Here is a 10,500-nt window from a genome sequence, read left to right on the forward strand (position 1 = left end):
GAAATCTGAAATCATACTCAACTTGCTTTGCCCGGGGGCCACTTTCGTGAAATGATAGAAGGCCAGGGGCCAGTTAATAAACAAACAATATACATTTTTCTGTAGTGGATTGTAGGTTTTTGGGGTGTCAGCCGAAGTTTAGTCTGACAATGTTGTGCACACCGGATAGTTAGTTAGGTTAAGTACATACATAAGTGCGGTATTTGACAATTTTGCAGCTAAATCATAGATTATTGAAAGATATTCCATATTCCAGACTGAAATGCTATGACAGAAGTGGAGTATTGGCCAGAATGACATGAACATTTGGACACTTATTCAGCGGGTATCTTGCATGTTGCGTTCAGGTGCACTGTAAAAAACAAAAAAAAACATTATTATTATTATTATTATTTTTTTTTGCAATTCCATCGCGGGCCACACAGGGGGCGCCCGTGGGCCGCATGTGGCCCGCGGGCCGCAAGTTGAGTATCACTGGACTGGACATGGTAAATACAAGTGTACACACAAGTTTATTAAAGACTGTCAGTATAACCATGCAGACACCACTTGGAAAGCTTCGGTTGCATGTGCTAACTCAGACACTTGCTCCAATGTTTGCAGCTGCCATTCAATTCAAAACTCTTTGAACAAACATTTGGACCAAAATATTGTATGATTTTCCAGTAAAATCAGCAGTCATGTCAAGCCGTTATGAGAGCATCTATTTCGGTTCTTCTTTTTCTTTTTTCTTTTTTGTACGATGTGAGAAAACTGTGGTCCAAGATGGTAATCTTACAGGAAACACCATGTACTTGTCAGCAGTTGGCACTGACGTTTGAGACAGCCATTTCATCACTGCACAGCTGTCATCTGTCACGTAAGCAGCTGGACAGAGAGGAGAACAGGCCATGGCAAATAACAGTAACACCACGACAGGTGAGTGTCACGATATATTTTTTACCTTCACCTAGCCTACTGCATTGTTGGATTTGGATTGCTTCTCTTCAACAATGCTGTAAAGTCTGAAGTCATTTTACAAAAGATATATATGCTGAAATGAAGAAATGCGTATTGGATGGGATTTGAATGTTTAACAATATTATAATTTTTTCCTACAAACAATATCCAGGATGTCTTGCTTGATATTAGTCTTATGATAACCATGGAAAAATGTCTGGCCTACAAATGGCCTATGAATTAATAAAAAAAAAAAAAAAAAATGAATATTGAATATTGAATATGTATGTATGTCACTTGAAGACAGAGTGCCTTGGTTTTTAAATGGCTCTCTCCACCCAAGGACTAATATCAAGCAAGACTTCCTGGATATATTTTTGTACTCTTTGTTGTAGTCTTAACCCACTAAACAGCACCTGTCAGATGGGCCATCAGAACCATGCAGTGCTCTCTCCTCCTTAAATTATCATTTTTCCTGTGTGTGTGTGTGTGTGTGTGTGTGTGTGTGTGTGTGTGTGTGTGTGTGTGTGTGTGTGTGTGTGTGTGTGTGTGTGTGTGTGTGTGTTTCACACTCAATATTTAAGAATCATGCAGTTGATGAGGACATAGTCATTTTTACAGTTAAAGCCAAAGTCCTCCCGACCAGGCTCAATCTCTCTCTCTGGTATCCTAACACTTTTTCTCCTCATTGTCTACACCATGATCATAATCCAGTCATTGAATCCATGTCTCATATTCTGAATGGTTGCTTTGTATATAAGGGAATGTATATTGCAAGACATGACATAATTGTTGACCTGTTAGTTAAAGACATAAGGTCATATGTCCCATCCTCTGTTGAGATCCATAAACACTCCCGTGTTTCAACTGCCATGTTCAAACTGTGTAATACTGAATATGACATCTTTTCAAATGTGACAGCTAATACACCTGATGTTGTTGTTGTCAATGAGGACAGTAGAGAGGCCACCATTTTGGAAGTGGGGTGTGCTTTTGATTCCAGTCTGGAAGAAGCTTTTATCACCAAGGTTTTGAAATACCAACTGCTCAAGGATGCCATTTTACAGCTTGGGTATAATTGTAAATGGCTTGTTTTCATATTTGGAAGCCTTGGTAATGTCCATAGGCTGGTCGTAAGTGGCCTGCAGAGGGGCAGGACTGCCCAGACCGAGAGCCAAAACTCTGGCCAAATTCTGCTCTATTTCTGCAATAATTGGCAGTCGCCACATTTCTGACGGGTAGAGTTTTAAGGTTACTCTGCATTGTTCAACATTGTTTATTTAAAGTTAGTTCAGAATATAAGTGAGTTGCTTTCTCCTTCTGAACCACAAGTGAAGCAACCCGCATGTAGATGGAAGGGAGGGAACCCTTCCCCTTTTTCGCTAGCCGATTGCTATTATTAGGGGCAGGAAGCCACATGCAGAAACGGACAATTTATGAGGAAGATTACAGTAACTGATTAAAAAAATTGTGTGTGTGTGTGTGTGTGTGTGTGTGTGTGTCTGTGTGTGTGTGTGTGTGTGTGTGTGTACACGGCATGCATGTACTACATGCCTATGTTTCTGTGTTGATATGACTTCCTATAGACAATGTGATTACGTGTGTGAGCCAGCAGGTGTCAGAACAAGCCTCACTATCACTTCACTGTTTCAGTGTGCATTTACATGTAGATTTACAATAGAGGACAATACCAGCAGCCAATAATAAATGGTAGCAGGCCTTCAAATACAGCAGCGTTTGTTTGTCAGTGGAGGCAAGCTGACCATTTTGTCTTATTAAACCCTAATGTAGAGGAATTAAATCTGAAGTTCTTCAATGTTGGCCTCGAGAGCATGATTCAACACATGAACATAATGACTTATTTGAATAAGAAAAATCCTCTATTTGCAGAAAATCCTCTATTTGCAGAAGACTATGGCGACTATTATAGCGGAATGGATGATGATACTGCCCCGTGCAACAACGGCAACGTCAGGGAATTTGGCACGGTGTTCCTGCCCACTCTCTACAGTTCAGTTTTCATCCTCGGCTTCATCGGTAGGTGTGTGTGTGTGTGTGTGTGTGTGTGTGTGTGTGTGTGTGTGTGTCTGTGTCAAGTCAAGTCAAGTTTATTTATATAGCCCTAATTCACAAGCATGTCTCAGAGGGCTTCACAGAAAGTATGTCTAGCTAATTCTAGCTGACACAACAGTAACAAGAATATACAGAATAAAGATAACATTTGAACAATTGATAATATAGAAAATATAGAAATGAAGAGAGAGCAGAGGAGAGAGCAGGAGAAGGGAGAAGAGCAGGGGGAATGTGAGAGAGTGCTGGGGTGGGGAGGGAATAGGAGATGTTGGAGGGTATAGGAGGTGGGGAAGGAGCAAGAGGAGAGAGCAGGAGAGGGGAAGGGGGGGGGGGGTGTGGGGGAGAAGAGAGCAGGGGGAGGGAGGAGGTGGGGAGAGAATGAGAAATATAGACGCACATCTTGCAAACGGACATATGTCAATTTCTTAGCAACCAAACTATGCCTAATTTAATTGGCTGCAAGCCTTTAGTAGTGAGTCCTTTTGCCAAATAAGCACATGTTCACATATAGAGCTTATGGGTGCCTTGCTTTAGGGAAGAGTGGATGCCATGCTTTGAATAGTGGCGAAATACTAAGAGCATGGGTGCCATGCTTTAAATAGTGGCGAAATATTGGAGGGGATAGAGTGGGTGCCATGCTTTGGAGTAGAATGTGTACTATGCTTTAGAGTAGTGGGGGAAGGGGGGAAGAGGAAGAAACACCGGGAAGAGGAGAAAGCAGGAGAGTGGAGGGGGGAGGGAGAGCGGGGGGATGTGAGGGAGGAGAGGGGGGAGGCGGGGAGAAAATAGGAAATGTGGAGGAGGAGAGAACAGAGAAGGAGAGATGAGGGTTCAGGGGAGGGAGAGCCAGGGTAGAGGTAGGGTCTAGGGTTGGGGGAGGGGAGGGAGTAGGATACGGGCCCGGATTAGGGCGAGGGTGGGGAGAAAATGGGAAATGTGGAGGAGGAGAGAACAGAGAAGGAGAGGTGGGAGGGTGCAGGGGAGGGAGAGCAGGGGGAATGTGAGAGGGAGGAGGTGGGGAGAAAATGGGAAATGTGGAGGAGGAGGGAACAGAGAAGGAGAGATGGGAGGGTGCAGGGGAGGGAGAGCCAGGGTAGAGGTAGGGTCTAGGGTTGGGGGAGGGGAGGGAGTAGGATACGGGCCCGGATTAGGGCGAGGGTGGGGAGAAAATGGGAAATGTGGAGGAGGAGAGAACAGAGAAGGAGAGGTGGGAGGGTGCAGGGGAAGGAGAGCAGGGGGAATGTGAGAGAGGGGAGAGCAGGAAGTGGCAGGGATTCGGGAAAATAGGGGAGAAGAGGAGAAGGAGAAGGAGCAGAGGGGGGAAGAAGGAGGAGAGAGCAGGAGAAGGGAGGGGGGGCGGTGGGATGTGGGGGAGGAAAGAGCATGGAAGGAGAGGAGGTGGGGGAGGGAGTGGGAAATGTGGGAGAGGGGAGAACAGGAAGGGGGAAGAAGGGAAGGAGCGGGGGAAGGGGGAAAAAGAAAGAGAGGGGGGGGGAGAAGATCAGACAACTGACTACTCTAAGCATTAACCAGAGCTAACTGGGACATAGGGGATCTAGCTAATCTACAGCCTAATCTGGCCTATCCTACTCTGCTCTAGTCTGATCTTTGCCTGAACACTATAACAGGTCAGCCTTAGGCTGTAGCTAATCTATCGCCTACCTAAGCTGTTCTAAACCAACCGGCAGCCCTCGACCAGTGATGAAGAGCACCGATGCCCCCCGACCCGGCCCCCGCCCACATAAGGCGTGGGAGGGAAGGCCAGGCCGGGACACAGCGGCACCCCCTCACCCCCAGTGAATGCAAGAAAACCTTTCCACCATATGGATTGCCTCAGTGACTTGGCTTGGCTGAGGAGGAACCTTGTGAGGTCGTTGTGCTACAGGGGCTCAGCAATGGTAGCCCGGGTAAACCCATCCCCCACGCGACCCGCTCCCAGACCCGCCCCCAGCTAGTGACTGGGAACTGAGAGAGCAGGCCACGCGGGGGGCCGGCCCACCCAGGCCACAGCAATGGACCCCCATCCGGGGACTCCCCTCCGAGACAGGCCGAGAGATGCCGGGCTAAACCATGTACAGAGTTTTCCGATAATGAAACTCTGTAAATGGTTTATTATGGAAATAAAATTTACAAAAGAACAGAAAATGTAAAATGTAAAAAGGAGTCCAACAGAAGGGATATAAAAATGTAGTTTTTAGGATCAGGGAAGGGAGTTGAAAATGTAAAAAGTAGAGTCCAAAAAGAAATAGAAAATGTAGTCTTTAAGTGTTCGTAGGTTTAGAGAATACTAGCTAATTAGCTAGGTGAAAAAAAAAGGGGTAACAAGATTGGGAGTTCCATGAGGATGATCTGAGGAATCCATGAGTCCGCGTTGGTGACATGGATTGTGTGTGTGTGTGTGTGTGTGTGCGTTGTTTGTGTGTGGGTGTGTGTGTGTGTGTGTGTGTGTGTGTGTGTGCGTTGTTTGTGTGTGTGTGTGTGTGTGTGTGTGTGTGTGCGTTGTTTGTGTGTGTGTGTGTGTGTGTGTGTGTGTGTGCGTTGTTTGTGTGTGTGTGTGTGTGTGTGTGTGTGTGTTTGTGTGTGTGTGTGTGTGTGTGTGTGTGTGTGTGTGTCAGAAAGTTGTCAGAAAGAGATGTGAGTTGGTCGAGGTTTGAGGGACTGACATTGTGTTTTTCTTCCAAGGTAACGGGCTGGTGGTGTGTGTTCTGGTGAAACATCGCAGACAGACCAACCTGACAGACATGTGCCTGCTCAACCTGGCCCTGGCCGACCTGCTCTTCGTCTTCTCGCTGCCCTTCTACTCCCACTACACAGCAGCCACCCACTGGATCTTCGGCGACTTTGCGTGCCGTCTCCTCTCCGGCCTCCACATGCTGGGATTCTTCAGCAGCACCTTCTTCCTGGTCGCCATGACGCTGGACCGCTACGGGGTCATCATGCACGCCCACGCGGTGGCCCGGCATCGCACCAGGCGCACGGGCGCCGCTCTGACCGCGTGCGTGTGGACGCTGGCCGCGTGCATCTCCGCGCCGCAGCTGGTCTTCACGAAGACGCACGAACAGTCTTCCGGGATAATTAGCTGCGCTTCCGACTCGGACAACGTTATCTGGAATAAGTTCAACCCCATCGCGACAATTATCTTGGGTCTCGTGATTCCGTTGCTGGTGATGATCGTTTGCTACTCCAGCATCATCCCCACCCTGGTGAAAATGAAGAGCGCCAAGAAACACCGCGTCGTCAAGCTCATCGTCATAATCGTGGCCATCTTCTTCTTCTTCTGGACCCCCTATAACATCACCCTCCTCTTGGACCTCCTGAAAACCCGTGAAGATTGCCACACGGACGCGGCCATTAAGCTGTCCATACAAGTGACCGAGGCCATTGCGTACACGCACTGCTGCCTGAACCCCATCATCTACGCCTTTGTGGGCGAGAAGTTCATGCGTCGCGTGGTGAGGCTGCTCAAGCAGTGGGTGCCTTGGTGTTTCCCTCGCTCCTCCAGAGAAATGTCAGAAAGCTCATATAGGAAGAGCTCCATTACGTCCAGGTCCTCTGACGTCACCTCCACTCACATTATATAGCCGGCTGGTAGATGTAGGATGCTTTAAGACAGGGGGGTCAAACTCATTTTAGTTGATGGGCCACATGTGACCCAATTTGGTCTCAAGTGGGCCAGACAAAGAAAATAATTTTACAATAACCTATAAGTAACACCACCATCTGGAACTATAGAGACAGTCTGCATGTCTGGGAACGCCCCAAAATGTTAAACGGCTGGCGCGCGAGTGGGGTAAAACCGCCGATATACCTCATGGGCGGACTCACCAAAAGACGGTGCTGCGGCTCTAAACTACAGGTTTGGGGGTTCTAGAGCAGAACACAAGACGTCTGCTCAGATGTGCGTTTACTGCGGTGGTTAAATCCCCGATCGTGTCTGCCTGGGCTGGGCTATCAGCTAAATTCTAACTTGGCTGAATGGATAGAACGGGCGTTTTTAACCCGCCCTGACCACGCCCCCAGCCAGGCTGAGCCAGCTAACCAGCGTCTATTGTGGGCGTTCCTAGAGCCTGTATGGGCGTTCCCAGACATGCGACCGTCTCTATAAGAACCATATAATCTCTCAAATTAATTTGCAAAAACCCAAGTCTGAAGGAGGGCTGGCCTTACCAGTGTTTAGGCACTACTACTGGGCTGCTAATGTCAGGGCTCTAATGTTTTGGCATCAGGCGATCCCTGGTAATATAACTCCCGGGGGCCCCCCTGTGGCTGAAAATGGAGGCCAGCTCTATTGGCAATTCTTCACTGTCAGCCATGCTATTTGCTAAGTTAGAGAACCCCGGCACCTTAGGAAACTTAAAGGATGGCTTTCCCGTGGGGAATATGAATATATATTAAATCTCACGCCCCTAAGGTTTTCGAATCCGTTGAAATCTTTGAAATTGGTTGTTTACAGTCAGAGATATCAACCAAAATCCACTCTGTGTGGGGGGGGTGGGGGGGTGGGGGGGAGGGGCGGGTGCGGGGAGCCGAAATCCTACAGTTCCCACAATGCACTGGGCTCACGTGGCCTTAGATTCCACGCCCACTCCTCAGGCATTTGGCTGATATCAAACTCCAGTAGGTGGCGGTAATGCACATATGTTTGCCAACCGCCATAAAACTCAAAGAAGAAGAAGAAGAAGGCTTCGACATAAAAACATTATGAGAAGAAGAAAAAATCAAAAATCAAATTGCCTCCAAATTGCACCAAATTTAAACCAAAGTAGTATGTCGGGAGATGTCTTCATAAAAAAAAATTCATGCTTTTTAAGGCATTTTCCAAGGAGTTACGCGCATCTGATGTTGTAACTATTTCATGTAAAAATGTGTAAAAACGGGTACATTGCTCAGCGTTGATTTCGTTACTTCAACGCACCTACTACTAGATGTAAAATTTGACGAGCTTTCCAATGCCGCCAGTCCCGTGTCTGTACGTGCTTCCGTTCCCGAGATATGGTCTCTTTGCAAGGAGCTATGGGAAGCTAATATTAGCTACCGTAGGCTAGGCGGTTGAAAAAGATGGCTGCCTTTTGTTTTTCTTCAAGACCTCTGAAGGGGCGTGGAGGACCTCTAGAGGCGGGACCATGGCCCACATGGCCCACAGGCCCACAAGTAGTGTAGTTCATAGGTGCTCGACTTCCGCAAGGCTGGACTTGTCGCCCCGACGCGTTTTACGTCAGAGCGTCATGGAAATAATGTGAGAGATGGTTGATAGCTCTGGCTGTAAACAACCAATTTCAAAAATTTCAACGGATTCGAAAACCTTAGGGGCGTGAGATTTAATATATATTCATATTCCCCACGGGAAAGCCATCCTTTAAGTTGTTTGTGAAAAACTGTCAGAATTCTAAACCAAATTAGGAGTGTCTTGAGCCTACCAGATGTTTCTGTCTATACGCCAATTTGTTTCAATCACTCTTTTCTGTGTCCATGGTCAGACAGAAACTACCATGCCTGGAGTGAGAAGGGGCTAGTTTCCATCAAACACCTATACACAAACAATCATTTTGCATCCTCTGATCTACTGAAGAGGAAGTTTGAGTTGCACGAACTGGCTTAGATTCCTGCATCTCAGAAATGATGTTCGATCCAGGATTCACACTGTTGAAGTGCTTCCAGATGAACATGCTTTTTTGATTGCTATGCCCTCCTCACTCCAAGCATTGCATTTCTAGATTTGTATGTCTGCTTGACAACTGTACCACAGCCTCTACTGAGAGGATTAGCGAAGCGTGGCAGCCATGAGTTTAGTCGGAAAGCCCAAGTCGTTTCATGGGTCGCTCAAGGGTACCATGTTAGTAACAAGCGACGCACAAGGGACGGGACAAAGCGTCAATATGCTACGTGCTCGGAGTGAGAACGGGTTGTTCATTAAACCGATGACAAGGATAATGACAGCGACGAGGATAATGACAGCGACGAGGATAATCAGCGACGCTGCCGCCGACGGCGATGGGGAGACAACCCATCAGGGAGGCCCATGGGCCCCCCCCCCTTTTTTTTTTTTTCTTTTGTGGTCTTATGCTATTTCTTCCTTGTAATACATTTACTTATGCTCTTTCTGTTAACCCTTGGGACACTTCATCATACACATTTATCTTTTTGGACATGTATGTCCCCTAATCATATACATGTAAGTGTGATAAGATTTTTTTTTTTTTTTTATCATTTTCAGAATTGTAACCCTTTAAATGCCAGTTTTACATAATGCCACTGTTTTCTATAGTGTAAAAAATATATTTTCCAATATGAGGGATCAGCCGAGCAGCATTTTGGTAAACAAACCGCGTCACTGGGTGGCAACGGCAATGGAACCCTATGCGTCTGACTCTAGCCGGCTGACCGTGTTTACAATTTAAAAACTGCGACAGCTCACACAACTTTAACACGACATGCATATATTATACATCAAACTCTTCAGCTAATTCTGCTCTCACTCAGAATGTCAAAATATAAGCGATGTGATGTATACTTTTTAAGATATTAACGTTGCACATGCAACCGAAGCTTTGCAAGTGGTGTCTGCATGGTTATACTGACAGTCTTTAAACTTGTGTGTACACTTGTATTTACCATGTCCAGTGATACTCAACTTGTGGCCCGCGGGCCACATGCGGCCCACGGGCGCCCCCTGTGTGGCCCGCAATGGAATTGCAATTTTTTTTTTTTTTTTTTTACAGTGCACCTGAACGCAACATGCAACATACTTGCTGAATAAGTGTCCAAATGTTCATGTAATTCTGGCCAATACTCCACTTCTGTCATAGCATTTCAGTCTGGAATATGGAATATCTTTCAATAATCTATGATTTAGCTGCTAAATTGTCAAATACCACCGTCTGCTCGCTACCCAGGCACTTATGTATGTACTTAACCTAACTAACTTAACCTAACTAACTATCCGGTGTGCACAACATTGTCAGACTAAACTCCGGCTGACACCCAAAAACCTACAATCCGCTACAGAAAAATGTATATTGTTTGTTTATTAACTGGCCCCTGGCCTTCTATCATTTCACGAAAGTGGCCCCCGGGCAAAGCAAGTTGAGTATCCCTGATTGTAGCCTATCATCTGTCTTTTTGGCAGATAGGATAGTCACTGTGTTGTCCTCTAGTGTAAATCCACATGTAAATGCTCACTGAAACAATACACTGATGGTGAGGCTTGTTCTGACACCTGCTGGCTCACACATGTAATTACATATGGGGGAGGGGGGGGGGGGCACAGTGACGCAGTGGTAGCTGACTCATAGTTAACTGCCGTGGCTCGTATAGATAATATTGTTAAACATTCAAATCCATCATGACCATCCATGGCTTTGGATAAATTCCAAAAGTTTTATTACTTTATTCAGGGTTAAAGTGGGTGCATCTCATTGTAAAATTGGACTCGGCCCAAATTGGGCTTCAAACGGCCCAAATTGGGCTTCAAACGGCCCAAATCTGGCT

At 46.5% G+C, this 10,500-nt stretch overlaps 1 pseudogene across 1 annotated transcript; it reads left to right on the forward strand.

Moving 5' to 3' along the window:
* The first annotated feature begins 2,873 nt into the window (after positions 1 to 2,873).
* On the forward strand, positions 2,874 to 6,593 carry LOC310800046 (C-C chemokine receptor type 3 pseudogene; annotated as a pseudogene). The gene is made up of 2 exons: positions 2,874 to 2,976; positions 5,695 to 6,593. The product of its transcript is annotated as a C-C chemokine receptor type 3 pseudogene (transcript).
* The last annotated feature ends 3,907 nt before the right edge of the window (positions 6,594 to 10,500 follow it).

Source organism: Poromitra crassiceps (genome assembly GCF_964638095.1).
Source record: "Poromitra crassiceps genome assembly, chromosome: 29".
NCBI classification, from domain to species: Eukaryota; Metazoa; Chordata; class Actinopteri; order Beryciformes; family Melamphaidae; genus Poromitra; species Poromitra crassiceps.